The sequence below is a fragment of the Mirounga leonina genome, unplaced genomic scaffold (genome assembly GCF_011800145.1).
Source record: "Mirounga leonina isolate KUSES-001 unplaced genomic scaffold, KU_Mleo_1.0 Mir_126, whole genome shotgun sequence".
Classification (NCBI taxonomy): Eukaryota; Metazoa; Chordata; class Mammalia; order Carnivora; family Phocidae; genus Mirounga; species Mirounga leonina.
The window spans coordinates 30,325,368-30,341,397 of NW_023270314.1; the positions used below are offsets into that span (position 1 = coordinate 30,325,368).

Consider the following 16,030-nt stretch of genomic DNA (forward strand, 5'->3'; position numbering starts at 1 on the left):
ATAAAACATAAGATTAGAGGGAAAAGAGCTATGCTAGAACTTCTATTTGGGAGACAACAAATTAAAAAAAAAAACAATGAAATCCTTGAAATATTAGATAAAATATTAACAACATTCTTTTAAATGCATAAATAAATTCACAAGAAAATTCGAGAAAGACACAGGAACTGAAAACAAATGAAATCTGAAAACCTGAATAATAAGGAGGTAAAACTGGCTCTGGGATTAGAAAACCCAAGAGACTGAGAGCAGAGACAAATGCAAAACTTCTCTGAAGGGAACGATTCGCAATCCTGGCCATAAAAGCCCCACAGATACAGCCTTGTCAAAAATGAACTCATTAGCCAATATTTAAAAACCTCAAGCATAACAAGTCATCATGAAGAGGGAGACCTCAGGAAAGTTCAGATAATTGTTAGGTAAAGACTACAAAATATCTACGTTTAAAAGAAATAGGAGATGAATCAAAATCAAAGCATGGTCCAAGATACCATAATAATATTAGACATTTAAAATAGAACTTACAGAAATAAGCAATGTAGAAATGGATAAAATATTCAGAGGCTGGATTAAACAATAGACTAGCCATGGCTGACAAGAGGATTCACGACCTAGAATATAAATCTAAGGACATTAAAAACGAAGCCACTGGAGAGAAATAAAAAAGTTGGAAAATAGAAAACAGAACTTAAGAGATATAAAAGTGATCATGAGAAAATACAAGGTAGGTCCAGGAAAAGTTCCAGGAAGAAAGGGCAGGGAGGTCTGAGAAGAGGAAATATTGTGAAATGTTTTCAGAAAGTGATAAAGACAAAAGTCATCAGATTCAGAAGGATCATGAATAACAAAATAAATCCAAACCTAGGCAATTGCATAAAATTCACAAAGGATCAAAAAGCCAATTTGAGGGGAATAAAGGAGTATTTATAAAACAACAATTATACTGATAACAGACTTCTCAAAGCAATATTAAAAAGTAGAATGGGGGCAGTAATTTTATCCATAAACTGAAAGAAGTTGTCAACATGGATCTTTATACTCCACTAAATTATTGATCAAGAACAAGACCTTTTTTGATAAATGAATCTGAGCTTTCCACCAACAGACCCTCATTTCTAAAGGAGATAATTCAGGAAAAGAGAGACTGAACACAAAAGGGAGGAATGAAGTATAAGAAAGGAAGATGAGCAAAGAAACTGGTAAACATGTGGGAAAATATAAAAACCCTGGCCATATAAATCATGATTATAACATCAGGATCACTACTTTATGGATATAAACAAGAGAGAGCTAAAACACTAGATGACAGGGGCACCTGGGTGGCTCAGTCAGTTAAGCCACTGACTCTTGATTTCGGCTCAGGTGGGGATCTCAAGGTCATGGGATGGAGCCTGGCATTGGCTCCTTGCTCAGCAGAGAATCTGCTGGAGATTCTCTCCCTCTGCCCCTCCACCCACTCACTCTCGCTCTCGCTCTCGCTCGCTCTCTCTCTCAAATAAATAAATCTTTAAAGAAAAACACTAGATGACAAAAACAAGCATAACTAGGTGTAGGTAATAAAAACTAAACTGTTCTATGATCCATGTCATATTCAACATAATGTAAAGGATCCCCATCAACACAATAAGAAAAATGATGCAACCCATAGACAAACGGGCTTAATAGAAAAGATATAAGCAGATGCTTCACATTAAGAGGAGAGCCAAATGACCAGCAAATTTATGAAAAGGAGTGGCACTTTATTATTCACCAGTAAAATGCAAATTAAAGCCGAAATATAATACCACCAGAAAGTTAAGTGATAAGCATTAGTGAGGATGCGGACCACAGAGCTTTCATCCACTGCTTGTGGAAGTATAAATCAGTACCACCAATTTCCAAACCACTTTGGGAAACCACTTGGTAATATCTACTATAGTTATACATACTCAAATCCTGTGATCCCGCAATTCCACTCCTGGGTACATATTCAACAGAAATGTGTCCATATGTTACCAAACGATATGTACAAGAAGGTTCATAGAGTCAATCACCACAATCAGATCAAACTGGAAATAGTCCAAGAGTCCATAAATAATAGAATGCATAAATAAATTATGGCATATCCATATCGTGGAACACTATCCAACAATCAGAACAAAGGGGACAAGGCTCACAAACATAATGTTGACTGAAAAGTCGGGCACAAATACCTACCTGCTGGATAATTCCATTAATATAAAGTTCATAAGGAGGCAAAAGTTACTCTATACTTTTAGAAGTTATGTTTGTCATTATGCTTTGGATAAAAGGATGGTAGGAGGTATAAAGGAGCACAAAGTGGGCTTTGGGGATTTTGGTAACGTTCATATTATTTATCCAGGTGCTAGTTAAACAGTTTGTGAAAATTCACTGGGGCATATACTTATAAATTGTGCACTTTTCTTCATTATACTTCAATAAAAATGTATTTTTTTAAATTGCCTTAATAAACACCAGCAACAAAAAGTTAGAAAAGGTAGTATTTTAAAAGCTACCATTTACAAGTTTCCTAGGAGTGCATCATCCAAAATGTTAAGACCTTTGTGGAGAAAATAATAAATTTTTATTGAAAAACCTCAAAAATGACAGGAAAAATGGAGAGAAAAAAGTGTCATACGAAAAGTTAATGTCATAAGAATGTTGCTTGTTTCCGATGTTATATATAGTTAATGCATAATTCTAATCAAAATTCCAAACTTGTTGGGGGTGGTAGAGGACTTGAAAAGCTGATTCTAAAATTTAGGTAGAGGGTCGAAGAGCCAAAAATAGCCAAGTCAATTTTGAAGAACAAAGTGGGAGGGGTTTTTCATACCCGATTAAACTTCATATAAAGCTATGGTAGTCAAGAGAATGTAGTAACAACACAGGGGGACAAACAGACCAATTGGCCCATACCTAGGAAAAGGCCCTGGAACTGCATTGAAAGATCAATCACTAGTCTGTTCTAAACTAAATAAAAGATTCAAGGAATACATACACCAAATGTTATAATTCCTTGAATTAATAAAAATGTTTAATTAGCTAACCAACTATCTCAATAACTTCAAACAAGAGGGCTTCTATACCATACCTGTTGTCTGGCCTGTAAATGTCAATTGAAAACAGTATATTCTGGGGCACCTGGGTGGCTCAGTCAGTTAAGCATCTGCCTTAGGCTCAGGTCGTGATCCCAGGGTCCTGGGATCAAATCCTACATCGGGCTCCTTGCTCAGTGGGGAGCCTGCTTCTCCCTCTCCCTCTGCAGGTCCCCTTGCTTGTGCTCTCTCTCTCAAATAAATAATATCTTTAAAAAAAAAAAAAGAAAAGAAAACAGTATATTCTGAACCCATTTATTGAATACCTCACATGAGCCAGGATTTGTAGAAAACACTGAGGACAAAAAGAAACTTTGGATATGGTCCTTACCTTCGGGAAGCCCATGCAATGGCATACCACCTTACATCCTCATGGTTAACTAAAGACATTCTCTTTCTGCTCATGTAGATTGATCGCTTCAGGAAAACAAGGCACAGAGTAATTGAAAGGGGAAGTAGACCCATATCTTAAAGAAACTGCTCTCTCCATCCTACTTCTAATTTGCAAGCAAAAGAATTGCACCCCTTTAGGGAGGATCCTTCCAAACCCCCTAGGCTTCCCCAGTTTTCCTTCAGATACCTTTAACCACAGATGACTTCGAACCTCTGATGCCCATTCTTCCCGTAACATCTTCTCTGGATGGCTGCCCTGGATGCTGGCGATTTTTCCAGCTGTTAATGGATCATCCTGCAGGTTCAGCCATCTCCTCCTTCAAAGTCTCAGATCTCTTGTGAACCTTTCCCAACCATCTGCCCCATAGGACCAAAAGCACTTCAAATTATGAGAAGGGGAAGAGGGGGAGAGAGTGCCTGCAGATATGTTTGGAATAAAAACATTGGCCACTAGCAATCGGTTGGCAAAAGCAAATTCATTCCATCAGTGCCAAATAAAGACATTTTGATACGCGCTGTTGCCATCTGTTGAGCCGTCTTTATTTAAATTACTCTTCATTATGCAGAGGGGTGACCTTAGAGAACCTTAGAGGTCCCTTAGAGGGCCACTTCAGTTATTTTAATCTCTTCACCCTTTGGCACCCCCACAGCCCCCACTCCTCAGCACGTGTACGCCAACACACAGCTTCGGGAGGACTTACTATGCTAGAGAGGTCTCTCCACATTATGCTCTCATTTCAGCTAAAATAAAAATGAAATCACCCAGGATTCCGATTCAGTTGGCAAAATACTATGTGTACAAAAATATATATATAAAGAGGAACATGAACAAATTCAGAGAAGTAAAAAAACATCAGAGCTTTTCCTCTATTTGGATTTTACTTCCTATGGCTAAAAGCCTGAGATTGTCCCACTTTTAACTCTTTTATACTCTTTAACTTCAATATATTCTTTTTACCCCATCCCCAGTGTGTGTGTGTGTGTGTGTGTGTGTGTGCCTGGTGCATGCCTACTAACTACTTAGACCAGTATGCTCATATTTCACAACTTTATGATTCTTTTAATGAGCATTTACAGGTCTACTGAAATCCCAAGAGTCAAACTGTAGTAACAGCAAGTACATTCCCACAGTACATTGTTAGTTGGTGAAATACATATAAGAAGGGAATTCTGACTGTTGGACACTTCCTGGTAAAATCAAGAAGGTACCAGCATCCAAACTTGCAGAATAGGTGTCAACAGCTAGGAAGAAAGTTCTGGAGCCTGTAAAAGACTATTATATTAAGAAATGCTGAATTCTCATAAACTACTGGTGGGAGCGTAAATGGATACATCCATTTTGTAAACTGTTGGCATTATGTGTTAAAATATACAGCATTTCCACTCCTACATCTGTGCCAATGTATACAAACACATGGGTACCAAGAGATGTGAACCATACTGTTTACTGCAGCATTATTTGTAATGGAATAAAATGGAAACCATTCAATCATCCATCAACTGGAGAATGCATAAATAAAATAAAATGAGGTATAGTCATATAATGAATCTTAGCAATAAAAGTGAAAAAACCATGTTACATAAAACAAGGACGTAATGCTGAGCAAAGGAAGTTAGAAACGAAGGAATACATACTGAATGTTTCCATTTACATAAATACTGTGAATCCATCATGATAAACTAATGAAATGGGCAGTGGTGGAGCAGGGACAGTGTCTGGGAAGAAGTACCTGGTGCTTCTTGGGTGCTTAACAATGTTCTCTTTCTTGACTGGCTAGTGGTTTAAGGGATATTTGCTCTGGGATCATTCATTCAGCTGTTCATTTATGTAATAGGCAATGCTTCTTCAATAAAACGTTTTAAAAGAAGTAATGATACATCCCCAGTACTTTTGATGTGCAAAGGAGGCATTATGTGAAAAATACCAACAATTGAGTCAGAAAGAGATTCAGAAGAGTTGGACTCTGAAAGTGAAGTTTTTGGAGTATCTCAAGCAATTTATTTGGCTTATATGCTCCTCTTTATATAAGCACAAGAGGGATATATGCTTAAATTCTCTATGTAAATAATGCTTAAAGAGCTCTTTTAATAAACATCAATTTAAAATTCTAAGTAATAAGAAAGCAGAGTGGCACAGTTTAACTGACAGTTTTTATCCCTTAGTGGTACATAAAATAATGGTGCCTTTTACAATCAATGGCTACTAGGATAGGGTAAAATATATTATAAAGGTGATTGTCTAGAAATTGAATTTGTCCAATCACAAGGATTTGAATACAGTGAAATTAGGGAGTTGGCACAAGCATAAAGAAATGTGTAAGCAGTTCACAGGCCACGTACTTGTGAAGCTGAGTCAATGTTAGCCGTAAATAATGTAATCCCAGCACGTCTTCACTTATATGGTGATTCAGGAAAATGACAGTTAAGCATAAAGTCCAAGCAGAGAGAATAAGAGTTTAGAAGATGGACTGAATAAGAGCTGCATATCTGCTGTTGGTTCTTCATTTCAATTTAGCCTGGGGGAGTTGTTCACCTCAAGGCTACCCATTTGGGCTCCTTGCAAGTACTAGTTATAAGTATCAACCAAGTATCTGTATATTCCTAACTCGCACTAGTACTTTGTTTCTAAGTTATTTGTGCACCTGTATTCTCTCCCCTACCTGACCGTGAACAGGGATGGTCATATTTCTCTTGCATCTTCGATGGCACCCAGCGAGTGCTGAAAATACAACAGGCAGTCAAGAAATACCCCCAAGGAAACATTTCTGCCTTAAAACTCCTAAATTCAAATGAGTACGATCCAAATGGTTTTTGCCAAAGATATCAAGAGGAAGCTAAAGAGCTCCTATTTTTAATTCACCTTCATTGATCCTAAGCACCATAATTATATTCCTGTAATGTCTAGCTGAAATTTACCTTCCCAGTTTATCGTATAGGTATGGCTGGGACGAAGGCGCAGCTTTAATGCATAGTTCAGGGACTCTTGGCCTCAAGTGCTCATGTAGTAGGATAGGACTCCCAGTCTCTTACCAAGCCCCCACCTCCACACCAGTGTTTCTGGACACTTGCAGTAGGTGGCTCACCTACACTCAGTAACAAATCCAGTCTCCCTGACTACTACTGCCTCTCGTTTTTTCTATCCTGGGGCATCTTCCAGCCAACACTGTGTGCACCGGGTGCTCCGTGCCCTCTCACAGAAGGGATACCTATGTTTCAGAGTGTTCTCTTGGAAAGAAGGCAGGTCATCTCGGTCATATTCTGTTAAAGAACTATACAGGCCAAGTGCCAGTGCACTAAAATCTCAGAATTTAGAGAAACAGCCCTTTCAATCTTACTCTGCCCACCCCCCTCACAATAGTATCTGGGTATCCTTCATAAGTCCTGGCCTTAGAGACGAAGCCCAAAAATGCACTCAGAGATGTCATGAAAATTGCCTCTCCCTTTGGACTTGATAGGGTCCCTGGAAAAAATTCTTTTCAGAACTTTTTTTTTTTTTTTTTTTTTTTAAAAACTCACTTTATATTCATTGCTTTCCTTGTCGGAACTTTTTAACAAAGATTTTCTTTAGTATCACCGAACCGTCAACTAAGTCATGTACAGGCCACATTTAGGCAACAGGCTTGAGCCATGGAAAACTGAGTAAGGTAAAGGGGTCCACGGTGACCACCGGGCTGAGAGCAAACAGGTCCGTTAGGCTACCCACCTCAAAAGAGCCATAAGCCCTAGCTGACCACTGGGCTGCTTACAACCGGGCGCAGGTACCAAGAAAGGAAAATTCCATACATTCCCATACCTCCTCACTTCCCCCTCTTACTACAGCACCCTGCTCCCCACCCCCGCCACCTCCTGGCAGACAGTCTCTCCTCCGCTGCCCTGCCCAATACTCCCTTGCAGCATTTTCAGTAAACTTCTGTCTCCTTTGTTCTGCCTTGGGTGAGTTCTTTCACCACCCCCAACGCTGGCCTCCACCCCATCGGGTCACCCCACAAATCAGCTGAAGCAGTAATCCTTAAATATACAGCTGGATGGGGCAACTTGACTTTAAGTTAGCAATTTCAATTTGAGTGTTTCACTTGAAGTACAAAAACAACGTGTGTTTCTATGTGTTTGGAGGCCTGGCAGGTTACCTGTGCTGGGGTGTGGCCCAGCCTGTGAAAGCCCGTAGACTCAAGCTGAGTCGGAACTGGCCCCTGATAGAGACCCGGAAGCCCATTTTACTGCACAGTGGGGAGCATCAGGGCTAGGCTGCTCCTGCTAAGGCACCGGGGAGCCTTTTGCTTGGGTTTTGCTCGTGCCTTCTAAGTTTCTGCTCTCTGCGTAAACGCCCACTCGTTTGGACCTGCATGTAGTTTCTTTTCTTCTACCAAAAAAGTCAGCGCTTATTCAGAGTTATACCCCATTCCTTACTGGCTCTATCTTCTTTGCCTGACCTCTCCAGAAGGCTCCTCAGCCCCCGTAGAAAGAGACTTCGCTCAGTAAGCCATCACGTAGTTTGGCAGGCACGCCCAGGCATGACAGAAGTCAGGAGTGGACATGGTTTATACCAAAGCTATGATCCTCTCCTCAGTGAGTCAAGACGCCATATAGAAGGGCACTTCCAGTAGGTGGTTATTTCAACTAGCTGATTTCCTATCGACTATTATATTCAAAAATGCACTTCAAAGACATCATTCAGTGTTAGAAATGCATTAAGAAGTCAAAGGTATCACAAATGCCAGAGAAGTAAGTATTATAAGTAGGACAGTTTCTCTGATAATCTGGGGATTATTCTATGACAATATAGCTTTCTGCCTCATTTTGGGCAACGCGTATTTTTCAGGGAAAGAAATTAATATCTGCTGTTGGCAATATTCCATGATAGAGACTTGCAATGGATAAACACTATTATTTATGTGGCTTTCAAGTTGCATACTTATATTCACATCGTGAGTTAAATACGGTTTTTGAATTGAGGCACATAATGGCTTAGATGAATGTAGACTGTGTTGAAACCATGAAAAGCTGAAGAAGGCAGATTGAAGCAGTATTCACAGAGTCGTGTACATAAAGCCGCCTGCACCATCCTTATGTTTAATATCGTTTACTGTTCTAGAACGATAGTCAATCGCCATGTGTTTCAGCGGGTTAAAGTATTATAGCAGATTTTACAATAAATCTACCAACACCATTAGCCAAGAAATTAAGCAGTAATTAGATATGGTAAGTATACAAAGGAGGGCTGTTCTGAAATTTGGCCCTCAGCGACTGGAGTTTTTTATTTTGTTTTTAAATTGGATTTCTTAAGCCCCAGTCAAATGAGTTGACCCTCTGACCCCCTCTACTGGAAGCGATTGGCACTTTTAGATCAACAGTGGCCTGAAATACGGATAAAAAAATCCCGTTGCTGAGGCATGATAAATTATTTTGAGAATTCCAATATTCTCCTCTTGCTTCCAACTGTAATTTGCTGACACTTGTTATCTTGATTTAATAATTTCTTCATAAACTCTGGGAAAGCATTGAACAATTCATCTCTGGCTTACAATTCTTTTTTTTTTTTTTTTTAAAGATTTTATTTATTTATTTTGAGAGAGAGAGAATGAGAGAGAACACATGAGAGGGGATAGGGTCAGAGGGCAAAGCAGACTCCCTGCCGAGCAGGGAGCCCGATGCGGGACTCGATCCAGGGACTCCAGGATCATGACCTGAGCCGAAGGCAGTCGCTTAACCAACTGAGCCACCCAGGCGCCCTCTGGCTTACAATTCTTATTAAAACTACATACTGAAGAAAAGATAAAAATTTTTAACTCTGATTAGATGAGTACACTAAGAATTTACTTACTTTCTTTGGTTACTATAGTAGCTCAACAAGATACCATGTTATGATTCATTCGTTTTAACAGACTTCACCTAAGGAACTCCAACAGCTTTGTAGATTTATCTAACTAAGTGCACCATTTCTCTTCTGCCTTCTGGCCCCTCTGCCTCCCACTTCCCCATTCTGCCCTCACCCCACCCTCCTACCTCTGCCACCCCCAAGGTCAGTTTCTATGCACCTTTCCAGGCAGGGACCACCACTCTAAATCACTTCTAAATCAAGTGGAAAGCACAGGTTAACATCTTTACTAAATGCGTCAGAGAGTAGAGAAAAAAACCCCAGCACCAAACCGTAAACGGGTTAGTTGGGTTTACAGATTGTAACCTTCTTAGGGCATTTCGGGTAATTCTATGAAAATGTTATATAAAGAAAAGGTGATACAGGACTAAGACCTCCATTTTTATCACTTCATTTCAAACAAGCCCCTGTGACAGTCCATGGCCTACAACTGCCATACCAGACCTATGAGTAAGGACGAACGTAGAGCTTTGCTCAATCACCAACTCCTCTTTTATGGCACTTTTGGCATCTTCTTGACCTTGTGCTGCACACAGCCAGCCTCCCTGCTTCAGACCAGTTGGGGTGTAAGCATGAGGCCATAGCAATGCAGACTCAGAAGCCTACACAATGAGTTGCTCCTTTATCCAGCATATCGAGCAGGATGTCTACTCAAAAGTACGCCCCAGGGCACCTGGGTGACTCAACACGTCCGCCTTTGGCTCAGGTCAAGATCTCAGAATCCTGGGATTGAGCCCCGTGTCAGGCTCCCTGCTCAGTGGGGAGTCTGCTTCTCCCTCTCCCTGTGCCTGCCGCTCCCCCTGCTCATGCTCTCTCTATCAAATAAATAAATAAAATATTTTAAAAAAACAAAAACAAAATACGCCTCTTCTAATTCCCACCCCCCCCCCCGCCCAGATCACTGCCAAGTACTCTGGCTTTGATTAATCATTGTATGTACAGTGTCTTCATTACTAAAATTTTTTTTTAAAGATTAGGTTATATGATATAGAATTAAAGTAATGAGATTAACCTACCCAGGTGGCTTTAGTGGAATTAGCTCTGTTACTTAACAGTCATATATTTTTTTGACTGATCTCAAATTATCTAGTTTAAACCCTTAATGCTTTGGATGAGCAGGATGGCTCAAAGACTTTAAAGTGTTCCTTATAAAAGACAATTGGGATTCTGGAAAAGGCTATGCATGCTACATTCATATTTAAAATGTCCCAGAAAAAGGCAACAAACAGTTTAATGCTAAGATGCAGCTTAAAGCAACTCTGAAAATGTCAAGACTTTGTAACTATTACTTGCACCTAGTTAGAAAGACATTAATTTCTGATGATTTCTATTAGAGGTTAGAATAAGAAACTTAATAAAAATGGAGACCTCGGGTGCCTGGGTGGCTCAGTTGGTTAAGCGACTGCCTTCGGCTCAGGTCACGATCCTGGAGTCCCGGGATCGAGTCCCGCATCGGGCTCCCTGCTCAGTAGGGAGTCTGCTTCTCCCTCTGACCCTCTTCCCTCTCGTGCTCTCTGTCTCTCATTCTCTCTCAAATAAATAAATAAAAATCTTTAAAAAAAAAAAAAAATGGAGACCTCATTTTTTTTTTTTTTTTTTTTTTTGAGGATATAGTTCCTTATTCTCATGGTGAAAATCCATGTCTGGTCCATGGTAAAGGCTTTATGTAATAAAAAGTATTCCTTTGTGGGCATCACTGCCATCTCTCAGCAGCCCCCCTGAGCAGTAAGCACCTAAAGGTCACCCATTCCTCTGAAGACCTGCTCCTAAACTAATTCAATTCATGGAAATCCATTCTCCACATTACAGTCAGAACTGCCTCTCCAAAATGCAACTTGGTCCTGTCAGTCCCTGTGGAATTCCTTCAGTGGCTACCTCTTGTCCATACCTACCTTGTTCACCTAAATTTTTCATACCTTGTGGTGTTTCTCACACATAATGTCGGATGGATGCCGGGATGGGAAGATGGATGGAAGAATGGATGGATGGACAGGAGGAGAGATGGGGAGGTGAAAGAGAGGGTAGTGTCAACCAGCAGACCTCCAGCTTCACGCGGGCTTTGGCCGCAGCTGTTATGGAGCCTCCCCCAACTCCCTGCGAAAACGAGAGTAAAGAAAGAAAAAGACGGAAACTCACAACACCACAAACTAATATTTAGAAGCAGTCTAATTGTGTTCAGAAATGTATACCCAAGTTTTCTTCCTAACAGGATTAGACTTCACCTCCTGGAAGAGTCCACTTGAGCAAAAACATCCCTACTAAATCAAAGTCCGTGAACAAGCTATTCAGCTCAAGTTCAGTGGGAAGAATTGCAGGGAGAAATAAATTAACAAAGATAAGAGCAGATTTGGATTGGTTAGCCTAAAGCCAGCAGACTAACTAAACTGTATATTAATAAATCCAAGAGTTGGTTCTCTGAAAGACTGATAAAAGAATTATAACTTGATGGTACTGATCATGAAATTGGAAACAAACTAAGTGTCCATCAACATCGGAATGAATAAATAAATCATGTTTTCTGCATACAATTGGATACTAGACAGCAATAAACCTGAAAAGTCTACAGCTGCATATAGCAACACACTTGAATCTCAAAAATACAATGCTAGGCAAAGGACTCCACACAAAAAAAAAAAAAGAATGTATACTAAATGGTTCCATATACAAGAACCTCAAAAACAGGCAAAATAATCTGTGGTGTTAGTAATCAGAATACTGATTACCTTTGGGGAGAATGGTTAACTTTCATTGCTGTGTGTATCTCTATAGGGAGGTTCTTGAAATGCTGGTGATATTCTATGTCTTGGCCTAGGTGGTTACATGGGTATGTTCAGTTTGCTTTAATTCATCAAGTGATATGCTCTGATTTATATACTTCTCAATATATGTGTTATATTTCAATTAAAACATGTTTTAAGGTAATCAAGAACAGAAAACCTTTTAAGGACAAAATATATTTAATGAAGAGGAAAATGTCAAAATATTAGTAATGTAAATAGCTAACGTACTTACTATATGCATAACATTATGCTAAGCACCTTGTAACATATTTACCACACAGCAGACCTATGAGAAACCCACTTATTAGCCCTATTCTACAAGTGAGGCAAATGATTCTTGGAATAGACTCGTAACTGCTAGACATCACACGGCTCAAAACCCATGTCCTTAAACACTGTTTTACACTACTTCAGAAAAATCCAATTCCCAGGACACAAACAAGTTCATAGTTACCACACGCTGTGTAAGTTGTTCTAGACAATAGTTTTCAAACTTTTGGATTTCACAAAACATGAAAGCTAAAGGAAAAGTTGGAGAGGCCAACATGGAATTACCAGGTTTCCATTTTTTGTAGCAGAAACATGCTTTTTTATTACCACTTATCATCATGATCATTTTGTAAGAGAATAAAAATTCTAGAATTGATAATATAACATTGTATGTCAACTATACTTCAATTAAAAAAACTCTAACACTGAGAACATAAGAAATACATAATCTCAGGATTAAGGACTATCCTTTAAATTAAATCAAATTAGATTTTTAAACCCATTATATTTTTCTTATTTTTCTTATACCAGGGACTTATGAGAACTTTTCTATGGATCAGCATTTGGAATACACTATTGTTTATTGGGGTTTGGGGATGGGGGGATATCCCAACACATTTTATGATAACCTTAATATCCTAATCTGAGAAAAATAAAATAGACCAATATAACAAATGAAAGCAGACACAAGTTCTAAATGAACAATTAAGCAGATAGAATTCAGACTTAGGTTAAAATAATAATAAACATTTATTATTTCAGGAATTTCAGGTTTATTTCAAGAATGGAAGATAGTTTCATCCCAGAAATTCAATCAATATAATTAGCCAATAATATGTTTGCATCAGCCAACCACTGCTACAATAATGCTGAATAACAGACCATTATAAAATCTCAGCAGCATGCAGTAATAAGCTTTGTTTGTGTGTCAGTGGGAGAGCTAGAAGTTGGCTCATCTAGGCTAGCCTCAGCGATAGAAGCTCTGCTCCCATGTCCCTTATCTTCTTTGGACCAGTGGACTAGCAAAGGCATATGCTAGTCTTAATATAATCATCTCAATAAATACAAAATATACATTTGAAGGAAAAAGTCCATCTCTTTTAGCAAACTAACTTAAGATATTTTTTCCATTACAATAAAGAAAGCCTATCTTGATTTTAGCCATTATCACACTCAGTTCTAAGATACTAGATCATTATATTTTCATTAAAGTCAAAAACAATAAAAAATACAAGTTATCCCTTACTCAACACTGAAAACACCAGCCACCTCAATAAGAAAAGTAAAAGAAAAAGAGATCTAAATATAGTCCACATTTTTTTTTGACTCTGGGGTTGGTTGTGTTCCAGAATTTAGAAGTTTTCATATTTTAGAAAAGTGAATTTACTACGTATCATGTAATAACAGAAGCGGATGCAGATTTCTATAATCAACAATATTTCCATAATAAAATGTATGAATATTAATAGGAAATGTAATCATAGAGACTACAAGCTGTCTCACATCCCTGTCAGTCAGACTTTAGTTCCAAACTTACAAGCTTGCCATTTTCAAAGTGAATTGCAGATAAGAGATTATGAACCATGATTAAAGAAGAAATCAAATTTTGATTACCAGTAGATTGCCTGCCTACAAAACCCCAGAGAATTAACAAGAAAATTATAATAGGAACTTATAAAGGTGATCACCTAGTAAAGACATCAAGTGCTTTTGTATATGCCAACAAAACTCAGAAAACATAAAGCAAAAGATAGTTTTTGTAATAGAAACAAGACCTTACAAAGCAATGAGCCCAACAGAAGAGTATAGTTATTTTTTTGAAGCAAACTTCAAGACTTTACCAAAGCACATTAAATAAACTAAAAATAATTGTAAACAAATCCAATTTAATTTGATGGGAAGATATATGGTAGAGTTGTCAAGTCTTTCAGATTAAAATTATTAAAATGTATATGTTCAATGATATTCTCAATTTCCTACTAAGGAATTTTTTTGGAATTTCATAAAAATAATTACAAATTTCATCTGGAAAATAAACAAGAATAACTAACTAGATTTCAAAAAAAAAGGAATAGTGGAGGGACTTCCATCAACAAATAATATTAGTTCACAAGAATATTTACTACAAAGCTATAATAAAAAACAATACTAATAATGTAGAAATAAAATGATAGAAATATATATTTCTTTGTAGCTCACAATAGAGTCACTTTTGGAATGCTCAAAAATCCACCACAAATGTAATGGATAAGCTTGAGGATTGTTTTAATTCTGTGACTTTTGCCAAGAATATTTCACTTTCTAGACCTAAGTTACTACAGGTTGTCAGTCCTTTCAACCTATAATTTTTATCTTTATCTTAACTCAAATTATAGTCACCACCAAATTTCCTTTTTATTTTTTCTCCTGAGAAATTTTGAATTTTATGATATTTTCAAAAAGTTTTGAAATCAATGTCTAGATAACAAAATGGTAATGTGTCATTTTTTGCACTTTTATTCTAGACTTGTCTATCTAAAATGTTGCTGACAATAATAAATCATGCAGAAAAGAAAATATCTCCTTATATGAGATTTTTTTTGTGATACATTCCCTTCAAGAGTAAAAAATAAAGGTATTATGAATGTCTCTTCCAGATTTTGGAAAAATCAATTGGACCTAAGGTCATGACCACTTGCCTGCCCTACGGCCTTGGTAACGGCTACATTTGTCAATGGTTAAACCTCAGTTATAGGTAATGTTTGTTATCTATTCTCATTCTACCTTTTAAGGATTTCTCTCTTGATATAAAGTCAAAATTCAGCTACTAGAAGAACTTTACCATTTTGCGTCACAGATTGACAAAGCTCCATTTCCATCCTTGTTCCAAATAGTTGAAAAGATAGAGAAACCTCACAATGGGGTGGGACATTGGCAAGGCTTTTAAGAAATTCACATCTCTTTTGAGATCCCAAGTTCTCCACTCAACGTTTTGCTGCAGGCTAGGCGCCAAACTGCTCAGGTGGATCTGAGCATCTACCAGACCCCTACGTGCAGTCCACTCACTGAAGTACATGGAGATGGTCAGGCATTTCAACTTTAAAAAACAATCCATACACAATTTTCCATCTGTGCTACAAAACATGATTTGTATAATGAAAATAAGTGACATCATGCAAAAGGTATAAAATTTGTGAAACAAGATGGTTTTCTTTTAAGTAGGGTTTGTTTGTGTTGGAACTGGAATTCAAAATACCCTGATAATGTTGGGCCACGGACCAAGTAATGAAAGAAACCAAATCAAGATAAATTCTGGCCAGTAGGATAAAAACTGAACTAGTGTAGGACAAGGAAGATGTGTTTTATGAGCGGTAATGTGGCGAAAATAGATGGCTGGGTTTGAGTCAGTGGTAATCTCAGCATGTGTCAACAGCAATATGACCTTGTAAGAGGGCAGACACGTGGTCTGATCCCAGCAAGGAAATGGTCTTGGGCCCTGGATCTCCCGCATTATAAGGGATAGAGGTCAACTCAAATGTGTGCAGAAGAATTGAAGCAGGATGGAAACCCGACCTCAAACTGTATCATCTGAGAAAAATCCAGTAAACAAGTGATCTAGTAGAGAAGTCCAAATGGGA

General features: G+C 38.2%; 1 long non-coding RNA gene across 1 annotated transcript in view; it reads right to left on the reverse strand.

Moving 5' to 3' along the window:
- LOC118008927 overlaps nt 1-16,030 on the reverse strand; it is a 112,174-nt gene that overhangs the window by 73,618 nt on the left and 22,526 nt on the right. Inside the window, exon 3 of the long non-coding RNA XR_004678774.1 lies at nt 11,280-11,457. This is a non-coding gene — a long non-coding RNA (uncharacterized LOC118008927). The remainder of the gene's footprint in view (nt 1-11,279; nt 11,458-16,030) is intronic.